This window comes from Pagrus major, chromosome 22 (assembly GCF_040436345.1).
Source record: "Pagrus major chromosome 22, Pma_NU_1.0".
Classification (NCBI taxonomy): domain Eukaryota; kingdom Metazoa; phylum Chordata; class Actinopteri; order Spariformes; family Sparidae; genus Pagrus; species Pagrus major.
The window spans coordinates 4198661-4224309 of record NC_133236.1 but is presented as its reverse complement, the minus strand read 5'-3'; the positions used below and the strand labels follow the sequence as shown (position 1 = coordinate 4224309).

Below are 25649 nucleotides of genomic sequence, written 5' to 3'. Positions count from 1 at the left end.
TTTTTTGCTTGCTCCTGAATGAAGTTTGACTAAAGAGAGACACTCTTCCTCGGTGCGGGAGACAACACGTAGGCACGCGACCGTGGGACACAAGATGGCGAGCCAAACCCACAGACTACATCCCTTAAAGGCATCTTCATCTTCACCTTCATATTCATCGCTTCAATGAGGATTTGCCGGATGGATTACTGGTAAACTGCCAGAGAGGTAGGAGTGTTGTAGATATTTCTTTTGAACTGAACTGAGTTGGAACAATAACTGAACTGAACTTAAACTTATTGAACTTGAACTGAAGTGTTACATGTTTACATTCTGTTTCATAATTGTCAATATTGTGATTTAAGGTGTAATATTGTTTCACTTTATTTGGATTTAGATGCTTTTAAATGGTGAAAAGGTCTTTCTACTTATGGAATTAATAGAAAAATAAGGAAACCAAAATAGGTGCAACCTATTACCATAAATTGAGATAGTTAGTCACAGACCAGTCTAACATAACAAAATCTCTAATTTAAATCATCCTACCTGGATGAATTATTAAGGAAGAATATTTCTTATTTAGGAAAATAAACCTGAAAAAGGGAAAGTGAATACCAACCCTAACCCATACCTGCAGGATACCTTAGACACTGTCTGAACACCGTTATGTTTATTGTTCTTGTTTACTTTAAAGTACCGGCTTTAATTTTAAAGAACCTGGTCTCTGGTTTAATTTGTCGCCCCACTCCATCAGAACCTAGAACTGGTCCAGTGGCTTTCAATGATTCTTGGGAATTTGGATAAAACAGGTTTTAATTTTGAAAATAAAAAGTTAGTTAAATTACAAAATCTGAAGGTATATCATTATAGACCAAGGTCTTGGCTGTTCAGCAATGTACCAGTGCAACCTCCTCATTTTGTATTTTTTTCATAAAATAATCGTTTTTCCAGTTATTACTTTGTTTTTGTCAACACTGTCAGACACAATAAAAAGCAAATTAATTTTTATTTATTTGGTCTAATATGTATTTAGAGCTTTTAAATCATTATCTGGCATTCTTAGTACACATATGCTGTTAAATGTTGAATATTCACTTTTGTTCATTTTTTATACTGTTTCACGTGTACTCCTTTTTAAAAGATCTAACATCATACAACGTTTACTTACATATCATCAAATATCAAATCATCATAGTAAAAAATAGTCATTACCAGTAGGAATAATGTACAATGCATCACTGACATCATCTTAAACTGTCATCTAGTGTCCCCTACTCATAAAATAATACATTATATTCTTCTGTAAACTGTATATTGGACATGAAGAACAGATAACAAATAACAATTGTGAGCACTGTGGCAAACCGTCAATAAGAAACATGTTCAATTAGCAATAGGCTATCATTAATAAAAGTACCCCTTAATAATCATCATAAGTAAAAAAGAAATCATTACCAGTAGCAATAAGATAGAATTCATCACTGACCTCATATTTAACTGTCATGTAGTGCCCCCCACAGATAAATAAATAAAAGAACAGATAAATGAATAACTACGTCTTACAGTCTCTTTTCCATAAACTGAAATGTTTCAAATTACAGAAAGCATTCTGTGTAAATACCACTAAACACATCTGACACAAAAATAATAATAATTCGTGACCTCCTGTGAGTATTCCCTGACTGTTTTACATCACTCCACCACTCATTTAGCTTTATCAGGAAGTATATGGTGTATATGTTTCTCCTCTATGAAATCCATGACTTCAGCAGACAGGTTGTATATCTCCCTCGTCCTGCTTACACGACCTGGTGATGACAGTTCCTCAAGTTTGACCAGAATATGGTCAAATGGTGAAGTACATATCCTTTCCACCTCCTTTTTGGATAGAATCGTGTGTTGGGCCCATGAGGGTGGAAAAACTCCACTTCCACATCTTGATGATGAGTCCACAGTGACAGCCTTTGCTAACCACCAGTTCAGGTCATAAATGACCGCAAGCCAATCTCCGCAATGAACTACATCAGCAGATAGATCTGTCACAGTCCCGTCAGGACCACTTTTGGTCAGTTGTTCTTGCTCCGTTGGCTCTTGCTCACTTTCCTCCCGTTCCATTTCCTCCTGCTCACTTTCCTCCTGTTCCGTTTTCTCCATCAACATTGCCAAAGGACCCTTCCTCTTTTGCATTGGTATAGGACCATCATCCTCAACCTGTACTCTGGGTGTGTTGGCAGTCACCTGGAATATTGTTGTGCTGAAACACTCGCACATCTGTGGCTCACTGCAGAAACAGGACAGTGATCTGCAATCGATCTCAGAGTCGTTTCGGTGTGTTGGTGTGACCTGATGGAGTTTCCTTGTTGCAGGTACAGGTTTTAGTGATTGAGAAAGGAGTGCGTCATATGGCTGCATGTCAGCTTCAGTAATGATATAGAGCTTAGTGCTGCAGCGGCTTCTGCCAACCATCTCATGGAAGATTCACAATGTCATTCCCCTGCAGTATAAGGCTGTCTGCAGTCCTTTTCACAGCTCCTCCAATGCCATCTGGGGCTCTCTTCCCATGTGAGGTGGGGAAGAAGTTCCAGGTTGTTCTCTTGAAACCTAGAGTTGGAGGGACAATGCAGAGGAGAAAAAAGTTCTTCTTGTTCTTGTATTGCTTGCTGGGCAGGACTGGTTCCATGTGAGTCCAAATGGCAGACGCATCTTGTCGCTTGGATTCTGATACTGTGAAAAAGCCTGTCTTCTGTTCTTTTGTATAGTACATGCCAGTGTGCAGGTTGAGCTGTGGGAGGTTCTGACCAAAATGGCATAACTGTACCTCAGAACTATACTTGCACTTCCACACCTCAGAAAAGTCCACGTGCACAATTACTGTGCTATCATTGCACTTCTCGATCATGCTCCTGTACTCTCTGGTCTGGTTCTGAACTGAGCACACGTGTGTTGTTGTTTCTGTCTTCAGTTTGTCTTTATATCGTTGGAGAAGCTCTCCCAGCGTGCCACTGTGCATCGCAAGTCTTGTGTTGAACTGCTGTTTGATCCTGAATTCCTTCCCATTGCTGCCATTCAACATTGGTCTGGTCTTGCTGTGGTGTGGGAAGTGTATGTTTGTGGAGACACCGGGTGCAGGAGCACAGAAGACATGCCTCGCTTGTCTGTGAACAGCAGACAAGTTCAAAACTATCCTCCAGTTTGCTAGACTTGACAACACCATTTTCTCTTAGGACTTCAAGCATCAGCTTAGCATTCTCATGGTACTGACATTGGTGTGTCTTACGATCCAACGGTCTTGGTGCTGTGACATAGAATGGACGTAAGGCACAGAAGGATGAATAACTGAGATTCACTCTTGGTTCCTTCTTGGTGAACTCCTTGTGGACGTTCAATACTGTATCAGTCAGAATTAGGGCTGGGCAAAACGATCAATTTTGTAATCGATTAATCTAGCAAATATTTTTTCGATGCATCGATTAATCTAACGATTCCAAAATAAAATTCAAGTAATGAATACAGTAGTGCAATCTGATGCCAGAGATAGCATTTAACAAAAAATAAAATAAATAAAATACTGTCTTTCAATAAGTAAAACTGTTGTGCAAACAAACAAATGTTAACAATAAATAAATAAAATATAAACAGCAGCAGCAGTGGTGTCCTTCTTGAACCAACAAAATATAACATTTACTTTGCTTTCTGCAAAAAAGTGCTCTTAACATACACTCTGCCACTTTTCCCTTAAGAATACTCAGTGTGTGTGTGTGTGTGTGTGTGTGTGTGTGTTTAATTAAAGACATGATGTAGTCATGCATTGGAGTGGAGGAATGTTAACATTTCAACATGCTCAGCAGTCAGGCTCGCCCTTTTTTTGGTGACAATGTTTCCAGCAACTGAAAAAAGCCTTTCAGATGGCGTTGATGTGGCAGGTACAGCCAAATACGATTTGGCTAAAGCAGCCAGTGTGGGGAATCTTGTTGCGTTATCCTTCCACCATTTAAGGGGGTCATTGTCCCTTGCGATAGGCGTTTCCCCAAAATACAACAGTACTTTTTTCCTCATGGTCTCATTGTCCCCATCCTCATCCTGATCCATGACTTCGTTGCTGTCTTCCTCCTCAGAATCTGTGCCCAACAAAGTGTCCAACACAGACCTCTTCTTTGGTGAGGGACTTGCTGAGGCTTCCTGCCCCACAGCTGCCTGCTGTAGCTGTGCTCTCTGCTCCCTTTTGAGATCAAGTGCAACACTCTGTACTCTTACTTGCAGTTTCAGAGCATCCTCTGGAGAAAGGAATTTCAGTTTTCGGAAACGTGGATCAAGGGCAGCAGCAATGAGTGACACATTTTTCCCATCCTCTTGAAATGCAGATACCTTCGGCTGCCACCTTGACAAGATTTCCCCTTCTGCATGGCTCTGGAACAGGTTCACGGCAGCAGAATCAAAGGATCTGTTTTGGGTGGATTTCAGGAGACCTTTTAGCGGGGGGGGAGAACAGAAGCTGTGACATAAGATTGTCCACTAAGAAAAACAGTAACGGTAATGTTTCCCACGGTGTGTGACTTCTGGATCTGACAGCGTCGCAACCACTGGCCATCGCTGTTCTAACAGACGTTCAACCATATAGTATGAACTATTCCATCTGACAGCTACATCTTGGATTAGTTTGTGCTCAGCTGTGCCCATTTGTTTTTGTTTCTGCTTAAGTTTGGTGCTAGCTGGCTCACTTTTCCTGATGTGCTTCACGAGGCCCCGTGCAGCTGATAGTGCCTTATCAATCATGGGGTCCTTCATTGCATGGTGTACAACTAGCTGCAGTGTATGCCCAGCACACCGATAAGATGCCACTCCAAACTTCTCTTCGAGGATGCGGAGAGCTGCGACTATGTTACTTGCATTATCATGCACAATGGCGGGGACGTTATGCAAGGAAATGTTGAATTTTTCTGCCACCTTCTCCGCCCAGGAGGCAATGTTTTCTGCAGTGTGTCGCTCTTCAATTGGTAGTGTTGTTAAATTGAAGGAGACAAGATCCCAATTGTCATCAATGAAATGACAAGTTACTCCTAAGTAAGCCTCTGTGACCAGACTAGTCCAAGCATCAGTGGTAAGGGAAATTTTGGATGTGGCCTTTTTTAGTTCGTTCCTTAGTTTCTCCACTGAAGTTTCATACTTTCTCTCCATCATACTTGTAAAATGGCGCCTAGAGGGCAGAGTGTAACCTGATTGAAAAGTGGTCAGCATTTCTTTGAATGCCTCGCCCTCAACCATAGCAAGCGGCCTCATGTCTTTCACAATCATAGATGGGACGCTCTCAGTCAGTACAGCAGCCTCCTGGGGGGTGCAGGGGGTTGTTTTTTTCTTCTGAAAGTAGTCCTCCACACTTTTCTGCTTATTCCTGAAAACATAAATCACACACACAGCACACAGATTAATAAAAATAATTTAAAAAAATATTAATTATATATAAATAATAATAATAATAATAATAATAATAATAATAATAATAATAATAAGAGGATTTTAATATATCCTAATCATACTGTCTATTGCCATCGTTTAAATCAGCAAGTAATCAAATCCTATGTGTGTAGTTGAGCTGTCACGGCATGACAGTGACCAATTACAAAATGAAAATTACAAAAAAGAAATTACAAAACAACAATCAATGTAGTACAGGACTAATACAGTGCAAAACAAAGCAGGCAGACAGAAAAACAAACAAAAACAAAACAAACAAAAATCAGAAATAAAAACCAACAAAACAGAGAGCAGCTTATATCAGTTTTGAGTTTGAGGTGTGTGGGTGGGTGTGCCTGCATGTGTACGTGGGGGTGTTTGGATGAATGACAGGGTACATTATGATGTTTAATGTTATAATACGGTATTAAAATGTGACGACTCATTGCGTAATATAATATGTACAACAAAACAAACAAGAAAAGAAAAAAAAGTTGAAAACTTACGGTGTTAGGGTTAGGGGTCATCTGCACAAGCTGCTCCTGGATGCCGCCTTTTGAGGTGCTGGTGCATAGCCGTCGTGCTTTTATGATAGGCCATTTCCATTTTACAAAGCTGACAAACAACAGAGTCGCTCCCTTTTACTGTAAAATAGTCCCATACCTTCGAAATACGTGTTCTTTTTTTGCCGAGTTCAGCATCAGCTGACTCACTGGCGTTGCTGCTGCTGCTACTCACTGCCGCCATTTTTTGTTTTGGTCGGACAACGCATCGACGTACATTTTTTGCGTCGGCGTAATCGATGACGTCGACATGTCGCCCCAGCCCTAGTCAGAATCATTCTCTGATGCTTGATTTTCTTGCGTGTGATTGTGTCCTGTTTGTCAGTTGTCATTCGTGCTGCATTATGGTAGAAATCCTGAACCTTCTGAGTAATTGTTTGAATGTATGTAGGTTTTTTGTCAGTAGGCCTCCTCTTCCGCAGTGTGTTATATGAGAGCCTTGCCTGACAGAGTCAAGTTCTTGTTCTTGTGGGCAGACTTGTTTTGTTTCAATTCATGAATGAGTGTGTTGTGGAACAGCAGAGTTTTCTTGATGGAGGGGTTTTTGAGTTGGCTTCCCCGCAGCAGCTGCTCTGTTTTTTTTCTTGGTGATTCTTGTGTTTTTTTATTCCAAGCTTGTTCTCGTACCCAACGCTTTTTCATTCTGTTCCTATCCTTTGTTACCTCTTGAAGTTTATTTCTAATAGCTTTCATCTCTCTAGAGTATCTCGCTCCTGTTTTCTTTCTTTCCCTTTCTCCTGCTATAGCCTGCCTACTCCGAGTATCTCTTGATACTTGTTGACTACGTTTCCAAGCCTTTCTCTGACTTCTCTTTTCCCTTTCATTCAAGTCATTGATATTTTTTATCTTCCCTTCCTTCACCCTCTTCTTCCATCTTTGCCTTTCCGTTCTGAGGTATTCCTCCTTTAACTCTGCATCACTGTGTGTTTTCTCTCTACACTTCTTTTGATATTCCCTGTTTCTTCTCCTTCTCTCCTCCACAGATAGCTGCTGCCTAGCCATAACTTCCTAAAATACATAAAGTCAAAGTTGAGCGTAATGACTATGAAATTGGGGGGAATTACTGTTGGCTCAATAACTACGACGACAACTGTAGGTTTTCATGACTTTACTGCAACCTCAGCACACCAATAACAACGAAAGACTTCCGCATTCCTCCCCCAGAACAAACCTGTAACTTGCACATGCGCAGTGAGAAATAAAGCACATAACAAACTCCCCTTTTCTCTTTAAAGAAAAACAGTGCAAAGAAAATATTTATTTTTCTCCTTTTTTAGTGTTCTTAACAGATAGCCAGGTTTAAAGTTTCAGCTTTAATAACTAAAGTAGAACAGTAAAAAAACTTTGTTGTTTAGTCCATTTAGCAAATTGTTGCTTGTACAGTCACCTGTGGTGATCTCTGAGTACAGTGTAGCTAGGAAGACTGCACTGTTGATGCCATCTCCAAGTGCCAAAGTCTCTCCAGCTAAAGTGCTCCGAACAACTCTCCTGATCCTTTTTGACTGCCAGCATATAGGCGAGAATCTTCCAACCTCTCCCATAAGCATGATCAGGTGCCCACCTTGAGTGCCTCCATCTGGAAGATTTCCCATGGATGAATCACTGAACACCACCAGCTTTAGTGAGCTGTCTTTTCCCAAGTACTGAAACCTCAAAGTCACCTCCTCTGACTTCAGTTTTCTGATCAGTTTATTTGCACAGTGCAGAGTCTGAACAGTGGCATGCTTTGTACTTGACGCCAGGATGGATATGTCACACATTCTGTCGGGTCTGCTCTGCCTCGCCACCCGCAATATTTGGCCAATCTTTGACTTAAGCATATCATATTCAGTGTCTGTTAGGAGGGGGCTCTCGTGGGGTCCACATGAATGGGTTGGAGATTTTTTATGTACATCCATTGTTGCACCTGTATTTCATCCTCTACAGAGAGTACCTCCATTCCAATGTAGCTGAAGCTGTTGTGTTCTTCACGTCCAATTTGAAAAGTAGCTTTCAAGTGAGAAATGACTGTCATGGAGAACGTTCTTCCGAACCTCCCCAGATAAAGTCATCCACATGACAAGCAAGGACTCCCATCACATGGTAGGAGTCATCCAACCAGTAGAACACTGCTGGGTCAACTTTTGAAACAGTACCTCCCGACTGCTGCATAATGTCCTTTACCCTGTTGTACCAGTACAGAGAAGCATCTGTCAGGCCATAAACACACTTCTTCAACTTCCACACAGTTCCTTTGCTCTGAGCTTCTCGGGGAGGCCGAATGTAGACATCTCGGGTTAACTCTTTACCTTGCAAAAAGGCTGCTTTAATGTCTATGGAGTTCAGCTGCCATTTCTTTTGACATATAACAGCCATGATCATTTTTAGGGACTCTGAAGCACACGTAGTTGAATCTTTTGGTAGCTCCTCAGTGTTCTTTTCCTCAAAGCCTCTTGCAACTAGTCTGGCTTTAGGGACAACACCATCTGGTGTCTCCTTGAGTGTGCACACCCACCTTGTAAAGATGCATTTCTGACTTTCATCTTTCACCTCTTCAAACACATTGTTCTGTTTCCAGTTGCTGAGTTCAGCGTGTTTGGCAGGTATGAAGGCATCATCATTCACAATCAGTACGTCCTCTTTATGGCAGTCTGCACATAACTCAACATGTTCAGATGGACCCAGTTGAAGATTGTCTACTTGTCCTAAGTCCACTGATCCAGTTGTACCAGCAATTTCCTCAGGCTCTGTGTACTGTAAATTGTACCAGTTTTTGTGCGTTCCAGTGGCCTTTCCTGCCCGGCTGAGGATTTTTCCAGTGTGTACTTGGTCACTTCCACTGTCTGTGTATGTAACTACTTGTCCAGTTTTCAGCTTAAGTCCTTCACAAGTAGTATTTGAGTGTGTTGATGTGTGAGGGGGCTCATTGTTATCCTCAGCATCTTCATCATTTGAGGGTGCCTCTTCCTCACTTTCATTGTCAGTCTTATTTTTATAGAGTCCAGTTTCTGGTAATGTGGCATTTTCAGTTCCCATCAACTGATTATCAAAGTTCAAAAAGTTCAAAGTCGACTTTATTGTCAAAACTGCAATATGTACAAGACATACAGAGAATTGAAATTGTGTTTCCCTCTGTCCAGACAGAAATAAGAAATATAAGAATATAAAATAAAATAGAAATATAGATCTAAAAATAAAAATAAAAATAAAATATGTACAGCTAAGAGACATTCGGGAATATAAAGTCCGGAGATATAAATAGTGTGGAATAGGTATGTCAGTATTGGGATTGGATATAAATATAGATATAAATATGGCAGTTTGATATAAATATGACAGTATAAAATGGTGTAAACTGGTCTATGACAATGAAATTGTAAACATTCTTACACAGTGCAAATAGATTTTAAAGTGTTTTTGAGTTGTAAAAGTGGCTGGTGCCATGGGGGGGGGGGGGTCAACAATGTCCATAGTTAGTGGGGGCTGCGGGCGGAGAAGGAGAAGGAAGGGGGGGCAGCGCTGGGAGGGAGTTCAGCATCCTGATGGCCTGATGAATGAAACTGTCTCTCAGTCTGCTGGTTCTCGCTCGGAGGCTCCTCATCCTCCTCCCGGAAGGCAGGAGACTGAAGAGTTGGTGGTTGGGGTGGGTGGGGTCGCCCGCAGTGCTGAGTGCTTTGCGGGCCAGACGTGTGCTGTAAGTGTCCTGGAGGGAGGGGAGGGAGGCACCGATGATCCTCTCAGCTGCTCTTACTATGCGCTGCAGGGTCTTCTTGCAGGATGCAGTGCAGCTGCCGTACCACACAGTGATGCAGCTGGTCAGGATGCTCTCGGTGGTTCCACGGTAGAAGGTTGTCATGATGTGGACTGGTGCTCTGGCTCTTCTCAGTCTGCGGAGGAAGTAGAGGCGCTGCTGAGCTTTCCTGGCCAGTGATGCGGTGTTCCTGCTCCAGGAGAGGTCCTCAGAGAGGTGCACACCCAGGAACCTGGTGCTGCTCACTCTCTCCACAGCAGCTCCATTGATAGTCAGTGGAGGGTGCTGGGTGGAGGCTCTCCGGAAGTCGACAACAATCTCCTTTGTCTTCTCCACGTTCAGAGAGAGATTGTTGTCTCTGCACCACTTGGCGAGTTGGCTCACCTCATCCCTGTAGTTTGACTCATTGTTGTTGTTGATGAGCCCCACCACAGTCGTGTCATCCGCAAACTTGACGAAGAGGTTGGTGTTGTGTGTTGGTGTGCAGTCATTGGTCAGCAGGGTGAACAGTAAGGGGCTGAGCACGCATCCTTGGGGAGCCCCTGTGTTCAGCACGATGGTGCTGGATGCGATGCTGCCGACCCGGACTGCCTGTGGTCTTCCTGTCAGGAAGTCCAGCAACCAGTTACGGAGTGAGGTGTTTAGTCCTAAACAGTCCAGTTTCTGTATCAGCTGCTGGGGGATGATTGTGTTAAAAGCTGAACTGAAATCCAAGAACAACATCCTCACATATGAGTCCTTAGAGTCCAGGTGGGTGAGAGCTGAGTGGAGGGCGGTGGAGATTGCATCATCAGTGGACCGGTTGGCCCGATATGCAAACTGGTACGGGTCCAGGGAGGGAGGTAGGATGGATTTGATGTGCTGCATGACTAACCGCTCGAAGCACTTCATGATGATGGGGGTCAGTGCCACGGGGCGGTAGTCGTTGAAGCACGATGGGGAGGTCTTCTTTGGGACCGGGATGATGGTGGTGTTCTTGAAGCAGGTGGGGACAACAGCTTGGCTCAGGGAGGTGTTGAAGATGTCTGTGAGGACATCTGTGAGCTCCTCTGCACAGTCCTTCAGCACACGACCAGGAATGTTGTCCGGTCCTGCAGCTTTGCGAGCGTTGATCCTGGAGAGGGATCTCCTCACGCTGGCTGGAGTCAGGGACAGCACCTGGTCATCTGGAGGGGGTGTTGTCTTCTGTGCAGGTGTGGTGTTGTCGGCTTCAAACCGTCCAAAGAAGTGGTTCAGATCGTTCAGCAGAGTGATGTTGTTGTCACAGGTCTGTGGTCGAGGTTTGTAGTCCGTGATGGTCTGTAACCCCTGCCACAGGCTCCTTGTGTCTCCTTGTGTTATCTCTTTCTCTCAGCATATCTTGCGAGCCATCAACCTTTCGAAGTCTGGATTGATGTACACGAACATAAGTGCCTCCATGGCGAACAAACATCACCACACCATCTTGGCCGATGACCACACCTGGACCTTTCCACTCTGTAGAATCCACCCGTTTGTAGTAAACCTTATCCTCCATTTCATATCGGTCATCAGTGGGTCGCACTTGTTTACGAAGGGCTCTTCGTATCCTCTCAGAGCATTCTGTTTCTGTGAATGCTCTCCTTGTAGCATGTAGTGCTGAGATGTGTTGGGCCATCCAAGTAGCCATGCTAGTCCCTTCTGATCTGGGAGCTTATCAGTGAGAACTGACGGCAGATTTGGGTTCTGCCCGAACACTAGCTGGTAGGGACTGTAGCCATGTACATTGTGCATAGTTTTTTTGCCATCAGGGCCCAGTCTAGGGCTGTCTTCCAATCACATCCGTTGTCTCTCTTTACTTTCAACAGGATTTCAGTGAGAGTTTGATTATGCCTTTCTAATAGACCGTTGCTCCATGGACTATAAGCTGCAGTCGTTTTCACTTCAAAGTTTTCAGCCATGTCCCTCATTTCCTCATTATTAAATTCACCCCCATTGTCAGTGAACAGTCTGCGTGGAGGACCATGAACACTTATCCAGCAGTGAATAAAGTGCTTCACTATCTCTTTGGGTTTCTTGGTGGTTATAATGCTCCCTGCACTGAATTGTGTGAAGTGGTCAATGGCATGCAGATACCACACTCCTGGCTCTAGCTCATGTAAGTCCATAGCTACAGTTTCATTGTAGGTTGAGGCCATGGGTAAACCTACTGCTGGCTTTGGCTTTGGTTTACTGTATCTAATGCATGTCTCACAGTTCTTTACAATATCCTTCAGGATTGTGGTGCACTCATCAGTATTACCTGAGCAGGTCAGTAGTTTTTTCAGTCTGTCAACTGAGGCATGTCCAAACTGCTTGTGCAGTTTCAATAGAATTTTTTGTTTTTCCTGTTTTGTCATGTTTTCTGTCACAATTAGGATGTCATCTTCATTTTGGATGTCACTTCCACCTGGGGAACTCTCATCCCTCAAGTTCACACAATAATGTCCTGACGATATCAGTTCAAGTTTCACAGGTTGCTTGAAAATAATGGCTTTGTCATTCTCAATGTCCAAAACTGCACCTGCTCTTTTCAGTGACGTTTTGCTTAAAAGCAAAGGGATATCGGCTGGGACAACTTCTGTCTCAATTTGACATCTAGTCTGTGCTATCACAGCTGGGATTTTCACTTTCTTTGTGGAATGGACAATTCTCCCATCACCAAACTTGAATGGTCTTGCACTTTTTATGTCCTTCATTTTAAGTAACTCATCCTGTGTTAGTTGACTGACATAATGATCAAGCCATTTTTCGTGTCAATCACAGCAGATCCCAAAGACTCCAACATGAAAATCTCTGTGTTAGACAATGTGTCTTTAGACAATAAAGTAATGTTGCATTCTTCAAACTCTGTTTGTCTTTCATCTTCTGTCAGTTTAGCATGTTCATTTTTGTGGGGGCAGTCCTTTGCCCAGTGATATATGCTTTGGCAGACTGCACATCTCGTTCTCCTGCCGTATCTGTCAAGCGGATTGGTACCTTGAACAGCTGTTTGACGTTGCATATTTGACCTACTTTCTCTTCTGCCGGTAATCTTTGTGTAGTAGGCAGCGTCAGTTGCATCTCCGCTCACCTGCAGTGCATCAGCGCCCCTCTGTGGCGTAGTATCGCCAAAAATCCTCTTCAATGCGGCCTTCATGTTGTCAAACGTGAGGCGTGGACAAGCGGTAAGTGCCAACTGTCTATCTTTAACATTCAGTCCCACAGTGCCTAGCAGCTTGAATGCTAACACTGCATCCGGGAGCTCCATTTTGAACTGGTGAATTCTGTTGTACCTCCGTTCAAACTCAACAATGTAATCCACTATCGAAACGCCATTGTCTTTCGTTATCCGGTCAAACTCCGTGTACGCCTCGTATTGGCGGTCCTTTTCCTCTTTCAAAAACAGAGTCCAGTTTTTTCAGAAGTGTAGTCATTCCATTATCCACTATGTTCAAATCCTCTGCGGCTACTTCCAGCGCGCTGTCCCTCGCTCTTCCCATTAGCGACAAGGCAACCGTCAGGGCCTGCTTCTTCTTATCCAAGTCACTAACCAGTCTCCAGATTTCGACCTCATTTTTCCAGCTTTCATAAGATTTCTTCTCATCAAACGCTGGCGGAACTTTATAGTTACCAGCGGCCATCCTCTACTACCAATTTTGGCTCAATAACTACGATGACAACTGTAGGTTTTCATGACTTTACTGCAACCTCAGCACACCAATAACAATGACAGACTTCCGCATTCCTCCCCCAGAACAAACCTGTAACTTGCACATGCGCAGTGAGAAATAAAGCACATAACAATTACAGTGAATGTTAGATTTGGTTAAATGTTGTCATGCCATTTTCATTTGGCTTTAGTCATTGGAGATGCATAGCCTACAAGGGATATTGTATACTATGTGCTATGTACGTAGGTAATAGGTGCACTATGTGCATCCCAAATGACGTAAGCCAAATGAATATGGCATAATAGTGAATTGAGAGAGAAGGAAGGCACACCTCATCCCCTAGGGTTGGACGATATGGAAGAAATATAGGGGGAATTACAAAAATAAAAATATAAAAGAGGTTAATGAAACATTACAGATCAACAATTATATTCTAGCCTCTGTTGAGGACCATTTGGATGTTTTTGTCACCACCACCGTCAGACAGAAAACCTGACGGTGGTGACAAAAACCTACTCTTTCACATGATATGCATGAGTTGTTCACATTAGCCATCTTGTTTACCCTCTGTTGCTAGCTACTTCAGACCTCTTCGTAAAAAGTAAACATTTATGTCATAATCTAATCTAATATTTTTTATACAAAAGAGATGGTGTTGACATGTTATGGTTGTGACAGTAGCAGTGTCCAAAAATATGAACAAGTTTAAGAGAAAATAGCAAACTTACGGGAGCTTGATTGATCTTGAAGCATGCAGTAGAGCTGAAGGTTTGAAAATGGGGTCCTCAGGAATGTAGTTGACCTTGTAGTTGCCTGATTTTATTGCTTTTTATAAATATCTGACGGTGGTGACGAATATGTGGGACACATTTTGAGCAACCACAAAATAATAGTAAATATTGTTCAAAACTCACTGTTCGTACATATTACAATGTACTCTGTCATGTGGTAAAGATATTATTCTTTTTTAATCAAGTTGAAATGATTCTCCTATCCGAGGACAACTGATTTTGTAGGCAATGGGCCAGCATATAATCATTAAATTAATAAAAATTAAAAATAAACCTATAAAAGAACCTTACATATGTGCAAAGGACCCCCTGATTATAACCTTGATTCTTTTTATTCATGAAAATGTTATTAATTTCCAACAGAATTAGCACTTTTCTTAGTGGGGCATGTTTTTGCCAAGTTTCAAGAATCGGTGCTTTAATAGTGTGTCTGGCAGACACTAGTGCTACACACCTCTACTTACTTACCTTAAAAAGTTAACAATTCATAATTACCTTAAAAACTCTAAATTTATCTAAATTCATATGGAGATTATAACATTGGAGGAAAGGGGGAGGGACAAATGAAGTGAAAAGGACAATCTAAGAAGAAACCACTAAAGCTTAAGGGACACAAAATCGGGAGGTAATAAAAGGAGGCTTGTAGGAGAGAGAGCTCACTTCTGCTCTGACCACAGGAAGAGAAGCACCTCAGTCAGCCAGTCAAGAACAGCCAACTTGTTTTCTTTTTAGTGCGCCTTGGCTTGAGGAAGTGCTACAGGTCAAAACGTCACCCTTGGCACACGCTTTTTTCATTTATATACTTAAAAACAATTTAATTTCTTTTCATTTTACACACAAATTTATTTTTTTCAATTCATAGATCATTTTAGTTAGTTAAAAAATACATAAATGTATTTTCATTTCGTAGACGACAATAATAATAATAATAATAATTATAATTATAATAATAATAATAATATTTCAATAACTATAATTACATAAATACACAGCTCCAAAACAAAACAATGGATGGGGGTTGGACAGAGGTACGCTACGGCAGGAGGTGCCAGCGCGACCATCAACCCAGTTGGGACAGAGTGATTGAGGCTTCAAGTGGGAAGGACCGTGCACCTCCCGTTAGTGATGGGACTTCCGGCTGTTTTAAAAGAGCCTGTTCTTATGGCTCGGCTCACTAAAAAGAGCCGGGTCTTTCAGCTCCCAAGTGGCTCCTCCGATTTTTTTGTTGCTTCAATTAATTGATTACAAAAAATAATGTAAAATTATGTGTAAAATTAATTACTAATGTACAAATATTCATTATTTATATGGCTTATTATACTCAACAGAGTGCTACAAAAAAAATTTTTAAGTACATAGCCTTTTACACAAACTGTCTTTATAGAGCTCTGGGTTGTGGTGGTGTAGTGTAGACACTGGGTAACCAATAAGTGGAATTTATCCAGGGTTATGGTAGCAGTTTACTACCTATCCAGTTTTATTCACAATTTTCAATTTCTGAACTGAAATGCTACAAATGCTGGAAGTGGAAACCATAGAAATATACATAACCATCAACATACAACCACAACTGTATGACCTTAACTCTGCATCAATAGATTAAAATAAAAATAAAACACAAATGTATTTCCCTCTTTCTTTCTTTGTGAAAACAAATGATTGTTTACATTCTCTATAAACAATGAAATTATTATTTTTACTCTTTACAAAGGCACCGGACAAGATGCTCCTTGTCTGTTTGAATTGGGAGTCCCTTTCTCAACCCCTGAGAACAATTCAATACCGGACGGTCTTCAATTCAAAATGAAAGCTGGGTTACAACTGCAGCAGCAGCAACAGATGCAGCAGACACACTGGCACTTTCATTAGTAGAAGGTTCTCTTCCAACTGCACCGATGAATGTACAGTTCTAATGTGCCTGTGCAGGTTATTTGTAGAGCCTGCTCGATATGAGATTTTAGCCTTGCATACTCTACACTCAATTTTACTGCGTCTCCTGCCGTCACTCATTTTCTCACCTTTCCAGCGTGTTGTCTCTGTAGGGGCTGTTCTCTCTCTCACGCACGCGTCTCCCTCCCTCCTGTTTCTCTCTGTCTGTGTGTGCTGTGTCTGTAACCCCCGCCCCTCCCCCCCGCTCAGTGCGGACACATAGACGCCACCACACATCATGTAGTTGACCACTCACGTGCGGCTTAAACAGAACACCTTACAAAGTTAGAACAACAATTCATACTTACCATAAAAGTTGAAAACAACAATTCATACTTACCTTAAAAAGTTAGAACCACAATTCATACTTACCATAAAAGTGAAAATCAACAATTCATACTTGCCTTAAAAAATTAGAACAACAATTCATACTAACGATAAAAGTTAAAAACAACAATTCATACTTGCCTTAAAAACTTAAAACAACAATTCATACTTACCTTAACCCTCGTGTAGACTTGGGGTTCTGACCCCAAGTTAAATCTTTTCCCGTCAAAATTTGTTTTTTATTCATCAAATGGTCTGAAAATAATGGATGTTGTCCGATACTATGCTCTTCATGATTTAAATTAATTTGAAATAATTTGATTGAATTATTGTTCAATAAAATTACTTGTCCTTAACAATTGTCCTCTGGGGTCAATAAGACCCTGCAGCACAAAGTGGTGCGATGGAGCAAATTGTCACACCATACTGCTTTCCAAAACATCTTTGATCTTGGATGTTTGATGTGTGGGGTCAAGCAACGGTTATGACAACAACAAAAAAGGTCTTCTCTCACAGGTGTTGGAGCATTTCACATTTTAGTCTGAGAGAGACAGGCAGCACAATGAGGAGCCAGAGGCGGGTCAGTGACAAATAAGGGTTTGCATTATGAGCAATTCAAAAATGTTTTAAAAGCTTGCATCAGATTTGCTAAAATATATATTTTGTATTTATGTTGGTTTCATGTAATTTGAAATAGCATTTGAATTATTTTTTACGAAAGGTAAGACTGATTGCTCCTGAAAATGTCAAGTGGTGTAACCACAACAAAGGAGAAATATTAAATATTTATTTCCACCTAGAGTGTATGCAAGTGTACTACTTGTAATATAGAGCAGGACAAATGCTGAAAACACTTTGTTTTCTAAATAATATTTGACAAATTATGTATAAACTGTTAAAAAACATGTTAATACATTGCAATAGAGGATTACATCTTATTCCACATGAATTTTCCTGAATATTATAATATTTTTATGAAAAATACTGGTTACACCAATTGAAACAAACCAGTTTATTATTTTCAATGAAGAAAAAACATCAAGATTAATTCATTTTTACAAATTAAACATCCAAAAATCATGTGGACTTGTTATTTTATGAATTAATTTAAAAAACAAACATCAAAAAATCATGTGAACTTGTGTTATTTTATGAATTAATTTAAAAAACAAACTTCAAAAAATCATGTGAACTCATGTTTTGACTGCAATGAATAAGTGTAAAAACATGTCAAAAGTTGTGTGTGTGAGGTGGTGCTGGAAGGGATAGAGAGAGAGGGAGAATTGTGTGTTTAGGGCTGTGTGTGTGCTGGGAAATGTTTCCAGTCCTCTGTCATGAGTTTTGAATGACGTGAGTTCAAATGTTCTGGCTCAGAGATTATGTGCAGCACATTAGACTCATAATAGAATAGGATGTCAGGTGGATGAGGCCAGGTGAAGACATTCTTCCCACCCAGAGCGTTGCATGCAGCTCACTTCCACTTCTTCACCCACCACCTGGATGACCCGTCCCACGAAAGGCTTACTTTCATATCTGTCCAGAATGAACTTGCCTTTAAGATCCTGCTGTAAGTTGGTAGATGTTGAGGGGAGGTCTTCTGATTGCAGGTTGCGGAGATCTACTGCAGTTGGATCATAGCGCTTGCAGATATCAGGTCTTGCACAGAAACATGAAATTTCCCTCCACTGAATCGCAGCTGGCTCTTCAGAGGTCACTTGGTGAATTTTCAGTGTACCTTTTTACGGCTGGGACATTTGTTGGGACTGATTCGTCGTACTTGGCAATGGCTTCCTCGGATATCCAAAAGTACTTGATGCTTGAGGGCTGATCCTTCAGAAAGTTGTAAAGTTCCTCAGCTGTCTGCAAGTCAGTGCCTCTTTGGACTGCTGTGTCTGCAGTACGCTTGACAGCCCCTCCCACTCCATCAGGAGCTCCTTTCCCATGCGATTTCTCACTGAAATTCCAAGTGACCCTTTGAAACTCACTCAGAAAAGGCACTGTGCTGAGAAAAAAAAAGTTTTTCTTGTTCCTGTATTGGGTCACTGGTCCATCATTTGCCTATGGCATCCTTCAATACAGGCTCCATGTGAGCCTACATGAATGCAGACTTCTGAGGTGTCTCATGGCTGTTGAATTGTACAGTGCATGGAGGTCCTTGAGAGAGTGCAGCAGTAACCTCCTTTGCTGCTTGATTTTATTTTTAGTTATTGTATCCTTTTTGCTTGATGACATGCGACTATTCTCATCCTTACAGAGAAAGCTGGCCACTTCCTCTCTTTTCATTTGTGAGGCTTTCTTTTTGTTTTTCATTTTGTTCTTTTCACTGACCATTTTCTTTTTTTTGTTCCCTTTTAACTTTGCGACGTTCAGACGTCAGCTTTTCCCTCTCTTTCAGCACTGAGCTATAATATTTGTTCTTTCTTTCCTTTCCTTTCCTTTCCTTGCAGGGGTTGAGTATGCTTGCGGTCTCTCTACAACTGGCTGCTCATAGTCATGATCGTCCAGATGATTATGCATAGGCTCTGGATTGTCGAGATGCTGAATTTGCTCATCTGACGTGTCCATAGATTGTGGGGTTAAGTTGAGAACGTCAGCAAGCACCCTTTTCTGTTCTCTGTAGTCTCGCTGGTAATTTCTCCACTCTTCCCTCAACTTCTCCTGCTTTGTTTTGGAAAGCTCAGCTGCTGGAGTACTTTTAGTCTTTCCCTCTCTTTTTCTCCTTTGATAACTAAATGGTAAAATAGAAAAATAAAAGCAATTAGCCTAAATCACTATATTACTCTGACTTTAACCTGATATTCTTTCACAGTATTTAAAGTGTGTGTGTGTGTGTGTGTGTGTGTGTGTGTGTGTGTGTGTGTGTGTAAAACCACCTTTCGCGCCTTTTGGCAAGGTAATTGGCCCTTGCAGCAGGATATGCACTGACTCGTGCTCTGTGACGAGCCACTTTTTCTTTGCTTGATAATGGCATCTATTGGGGGAAAAGAGGCTCTATTATATTGCAATAATTATGAAACAATAGAAAGTTAATAAATGTAATTTTACAGATCTACATTTAAATCTTTGACTAACATTTCTCATATTGGAGTTTTAAGTCTTTTTAAAGCTGCTGTTCATGTTCAACATTGTCACTGTTCACCCACTTCATTCTGCTATATTATGAAATTACATATATTGCACTATATATTGCTTAAAATTGTAAGTGAATGGAATACAAATATATATTAAAGCTAAACATTTAAAAAAATATCAAAGCCATGCAAAATAATGATTTTATCCTAACCTTCCAGAGCTTTGATCATAAAGTTGTGGATAAATCACCACTTCGTCAAGAGAAATATAACACGCAACACTTAAACATAGTTCCACATAGTAAGTTAGTTCATATTACATCTTTAATCAGCATCATAAACTACTGATATTTGACAAAATCGGCCTCTAACCAAAAGGAATGTAATAAAAGTCAGATGGTGAAACCGGTTACACCATTTGACATTTCAATTTAAATTCAAATTTAACAGGCATTATGATGGACACCTATGTAAGCACATGGCCTTGGTGTGAAGATTTCAAACACATTTTTTTAAATAAATACTTATTTTTACAATTATTATGAATGATAAATGTTTTCCTGGGGTCATACCATTTGACATGTAACCCTAAGCACACCTGACCATACCCTAAATATGTCAAATTATCAAGATTTCCAAGAGAGTTACTAACCTCGTCATGCAGCAGTTAGGCTAATCAGGGGTCCTTCTCTGTGATATAATTTCCTGTCACATGGTCTTCTTGCACAAATTAACAAAATGGCTCCTTAAATGTTGGTTACACCACCTTGACACTTTAGGAAGTTGACTTTAGAGACACAATTCCCCAAATTAATTATAATATTCAGAACAATGGTGTTCCATGTATTTTATTCATTATTAAACAACACAAATGTAAGATTATGCCAAACTAGTTGATAGGGTGTTTTATTGAGAATTTCACCTTTTTTGAACAAGTTTAACTATTTGATACAAAGTTTTTATGGTTACACCACATTGACATTTTTGCCATTATCCCCTGAATATTCTCTGAAAATTGATTTAAATCCAGAAATTTTAGATGAGGTCTTCAAAAAGAGAATGTATGCGAGTAATTTGTAAGTTTATTTTCTAATTTTAACCTTTTATAAATTCAACTGAACCATAAGAACACAAAAAAATTGCGTCACGTCATTGACCCACGCGCTATACTGCACAGGAGGCTTGTGAGCTCATTTTTAACCATGTTGTGGAAAAGAATGACCAGGAGGACAATGCTGAACATAATGAGGAGGAAGAATCAACTGATGAGAAGGATTCAGGGTCAGAAGAGGGGAGGAGGGAAACCTTGGAACAATTATAGGCTCAAAACTCACATTTGAAACTAACTGTGAAGCTGTGTGTATAAAAAGGGCATCAGTGCCTGTTCTGTTGGAGGAAACTGAGTCGCTTCCACATTGACAAATCCATCATGACTCTCTTTTACCATGCTTTTATTGAATCCGTTTATTATTTGCACTAGCAGCCTGGTTTGGGAACCTCTCTTTGAAAAATAAAAGCTCACTCAACCAAATAGTAAAGTGGTCTAGCAGGCTGATTGGTGAGCCACAACTCAACGTGGAGACCTTGCATACAAAACAGCTACAGCGCATATGTGGTTCAATTTTAAATGACAGTTCCCATCCATTGCACACTGAGTTTCAGCTTCTCCCCTTTGAGCGCAGGTTTACAATCCCTAGGTGTAGAACAAAAACACGCAAAAACAGTTTTGTCCCTGCAGCCATTACACTGAGGAATAAGTCATAGCTATATTTTGCACAGGTGATTATTTATTGCTGCTTTTATTTATTTACTCATTGCTGTATTTATTTCATTTACTTACTTATTTTCTTTTTACTATTAGTATTGTAGTTCACTTCAATATCTTAGTATGATCTGGACCTGTAAGAACTTTTTAATTTGCCATTTTTTTAATTTCCACTGTCCTAAGTTGGATGATGCGTGATATGTGCCTCTATGTTTTTTCCATATGTGTGTACGAGGACTCTACTGCAAACAAAATCTACCTCTGGGTACAAATAAAGTAACTTGAACTTGAAATAATGATGAGGTGATTGATCCAACGTACGGACCACATGCTACTTCTTCCTCTGAAGAAGCCCCCACATCGCCTGCTGCAGAAATGGAAGAAGGGTATGAAGTGAAGGAAAATGATGAACATGATGATGAGGTAGAATCTGAAGCTGAAATGGAAGAAGTGTCAGAAGTGGAGGAATGCACTTACGATGATGAAGAGAAGATGAAAATCAACTGATGAGGAAGAATCTGAGGAAAAGGACCAAGCTGAGATAGAAGAATATTTCCAGTCAAAGGATGAAACATTGATCTGGTCTTCCATCCCTCCCAGTGACGAACGACGCATGTTGACAGCAGAGAGAGAGACAAACCACCATGGTCCAACCGCATATGCAAGGTTTCGTATTGATGACATAAAGTCCACTTTTGACATGTTTCTGCCCAAGCCTATTGAACATGAGAAACGAGGAGGGGCAACGTGTGTATGGCAACAAGTGAAGAAAGATGGATCGAATGGTCCTGCAGGCATATGTGGGTATGTTGATTCTCGCTGGTGTGTACCGATCCAGTTAAGAAGCTACAGCTAGTATATTGCAAGCCCAGTCTGGCATGGAAATTTTCCGTGCTACCATTTTCATAAAATCTCAAGAGCGATTCGATTTGATGATAAAGACACAAGAGAAGATCGCCGTGCATGAGACAAACTTGCTCCCGTTCGAGACGTATGGGACCAAGTGGGTGTCTCTCTTGCCGTTGATGTACGATCCATGCACTGATGTGACTGGATGAGCGCCTGGTCCCCTTCAGATGTCGCTGTCCATTCAAACAGTACATCCCGAGTAAACCAGGGAAATATGGGATAAAAATATGGGCAGCAGGCCGTGCCAGGTTAGGGTTAGGTTAAAAGGCCAGGTTAAAAGGCCAAAAATCATCGAAGATTACAATCACAACAAAGGGGGTGTCGATAACCTTGACAAGGAAATGCACATTTATTATTCATAATATTTATAATATATATGGAAAGGAGTAATGCATTGAATTTGTGTGTAGGGAAAAAAACTTCCTTTCCTGAATATGAGCTCGGGCGACAACTGGTGATACCTCACATCAAGCGACGCAAGGTCAGCATTAAGCTACATTTCCGTTGCTCTTCCTTCTCCCTATTCTGAAAAGTTAGTTTTGAAAAGTTAAATATTTTGGAAATGAATGTTGACATGTTTTATATGTCAGGTAATGAGTTGGAATAAAGTTGACTAAAAAGTTGAAACACAGAGGTGGGTGATAATTTATACTTTGTTTCATAAACAGTCAAACCAGACGGGGTCATTTTTGACCTGGGAGGACAACAGGTGTGATTATTTGCTGCCATTAAAAAAAATTGAAGTGGTTTAAAAACAGCGTCCTAACTCTACTTTGACATATACCAGTCTGATGATCTATCAACACACGTGACACGTTAACTATAGTCAGAATAATTGATGATTTTATTTATTTTTACTCAAAAACAAGGTAAAAGTTCATTTAAATGAGGTCTTACAGGCCTTGAATTTCTAATGGAATAAAGAAATGGTGTTAATGTGTTTGAATGAAGTTGTAATTAAAGGTGTAACACAGTATTGGGTAAAGTATCCACTTTATATACTTTAAATAACAGTCAAACCAGACGGGGTCAATTTTGACCCCATAGGACAGCAGGTGTGATTATGTGCTGCCATTAAAACAATTCAAATGATTCAAAAACGGCATCCTCACTAAACTTTGACAAATACCACTCTGTGATAAGTCAAATAGTCAAAATGATATAAAGTCAAAATAATTAATTGTTTCATTTTAATTTCACTCAAAAACAGGGTATACTTTTATGTAAACAAGTTATATTGGCCCTAAATTCCAAAACAAAGGGGAAAAATTTGTGGTAATGGGTTGGACTGAAGTAAGACGAAAGGTGTAACACAGAATTGATTGACATTTATACTATATGCTTTAAATAACAGTCAAACCAGACAGGGTCATTTTTGACCCCAGAGGACAAAAGGTGTATGGCAATTGGGAGGATTGAACAAGGGTTAAACAATTAAAACAACAATTTATACTTACCTTAAAAAGTTAGTCTTAAATTAGATCATTTCATAAATACATAAATTCATACTTACTTTAAAAACCTACATTCAGATTATTTCATGTACAAAAAGTTTAAATCTGTAGGGGAACTATAGTATTGCTCCGTAACGTCGAAAGGGGGAGGGACCATTGAAACACAAGAGTAGAGGGGTATAAAATGATACGCTCAGGAGAAGGATCTCACCTTTGCTCAGACCACTGAAAGGGAAGCATCTCTCCACAAGTCAGTCAGACAATTAGCATTTGTTTGCAAGCCTGAAGAAAACCCAGACAGGGTCGAAACAATGGGTTATTCTTATTGTTATCTTTTATTGCTTGCTTTTATTGTGCTGGGACCTGAGTACATGTTTCGTTCTATCATGTGCAAACGTGAATTGAATGACAATAAACAAACCTTTGAACCTTTTGAGCTCTTCATCTTAAAATGGAACATTCTAGCTTCATACTTACATTAAGTAACTAACAATGAGTGATAAACGGGTTATTCAACCTTTTATTCAACAACTGAAATCTTTTACAGCAAAACTAAACATCTTTCTTTTTATCAAAAATGATATAAAATAATAAGAGCAGCTCTACATCAGATTCTTGAGTGGTCCACAACCCCTTGTTTTGTAAATAGTAGAAAATAAGTAAACAAATTAGTTGTGTTACCTCTCGTTGTGGCAACAGATGCAAGGCACTGTCGACACAGAACACGTGTTTGGTCAATATCATCCTTCTTGTAGCCGAAATAATTCCAGATAACTGACGTCGCTTTTCTTTTTGGCACCAAGTCTTCGTTTTTGGTGATTTTCTCTTGTTCGTTGCTCATTTTTTAATGTTGTTACAAGCGACTCACTCCATGTGCAGGGGCGTGGTCTGCTGAGGCACACTGAATAAGAACTAATGTGATTGGTGGATCGCTGCACATGCAGAGTCCGCATGCACAGCGTGTGTCAGGTACCCTTGGAATTAGATGAGTTCATTTGCTTCCTACATCGCAGGCCCTGCGATGTGACTATTGCGCACAAACGATATATTGTGCAGCTCTACCAAACAGTGTCTTGGAAGGAGAAGTGGGATCATGTAGACATAATGTACTGACATTGTGGGTTAAATGTTGGGTTTCAAACTTAGTTACTGTGCCCTCTTCCAAGGTTGTATTAATTTATTTCATGGTGCTGCATTGTGACAGGCAGTGTGTGCACGAGAGATTGAGATTCTCCTCTGAAAATTCTGACACCACACTCAATGCAGTGAAGTTCAATGAAATCAGAATTATTGCTTTAGTAATATTTGGCCTATGTATGTATATATTTATGTAGCACTTTTGTTTCTATTCTTTCTACCAGTTACTACTTATTTTATTGTAGCCTACAACAGAGTTAGGAAGTCCCTATAACAGATATATTCCTGTGTTGCAGAAGAACCTCAGCGATATTGATGAAAAATGACGGGCTCTGACTGCCATTGTTTTACATACATTCAAACTAAAACTTACATAAATATTAATATAAATGATGCTGGAGAAGCCACATCATCTGCCTTTGTCTGCATGTTTGTATTGCAGTGTAAATACAGCAATATTATCTGGAGAAACCATCTTTGTGTTCATTGAGAAATTCTTAATGCCTGTTACTAACCCAACATCTTCCCTTTCCCACCATTTTATACTTTCTCTTCCCCTCTTACTCTCTGTAGGTATTTGGAGCTGTAGGGCCTGGACCTGTACAAACCACCCTCTGCCCCATGATTCTGCTCAACACCATCTGTAATATTGTCATTATTGTTGTTGTTTCATTAGTATCATTGACATTGTCATTGTTTATTTCCTCCATCTTGCATCTAGTGGAATGTGCTTTGCCACTCTCTCTCCCTCCCTCTCTCTAACCTGTATTTTGTTTTGACGCTATATAAATAAAATTGAATTGAAACATTGGAATTCTTAATCTGTGTGATGGAAGATCTGAAAATGTAAATAAAGATGTAATAAACAAAAAGACACACAATTACTGCTTTTG

General features: G+C 40.4%; 1 long non-coding RNA gene across 1 annotated transcript; it reads left to right on the top strand.

Moving 5' to 3' along the window:
• LOC141018161 (uncharacterized) lies at positions 1-25570 on the top strand. The gene is made up of 2 exons (XR_012180702.1): positions 1-207; positions 25330-25570. It is a non-coding gene; the product is annotated as an uncharacterized lncRNA (long non-coding RNA).
• Positions 25571-25649: the final 79 nt, after the last annotated feature.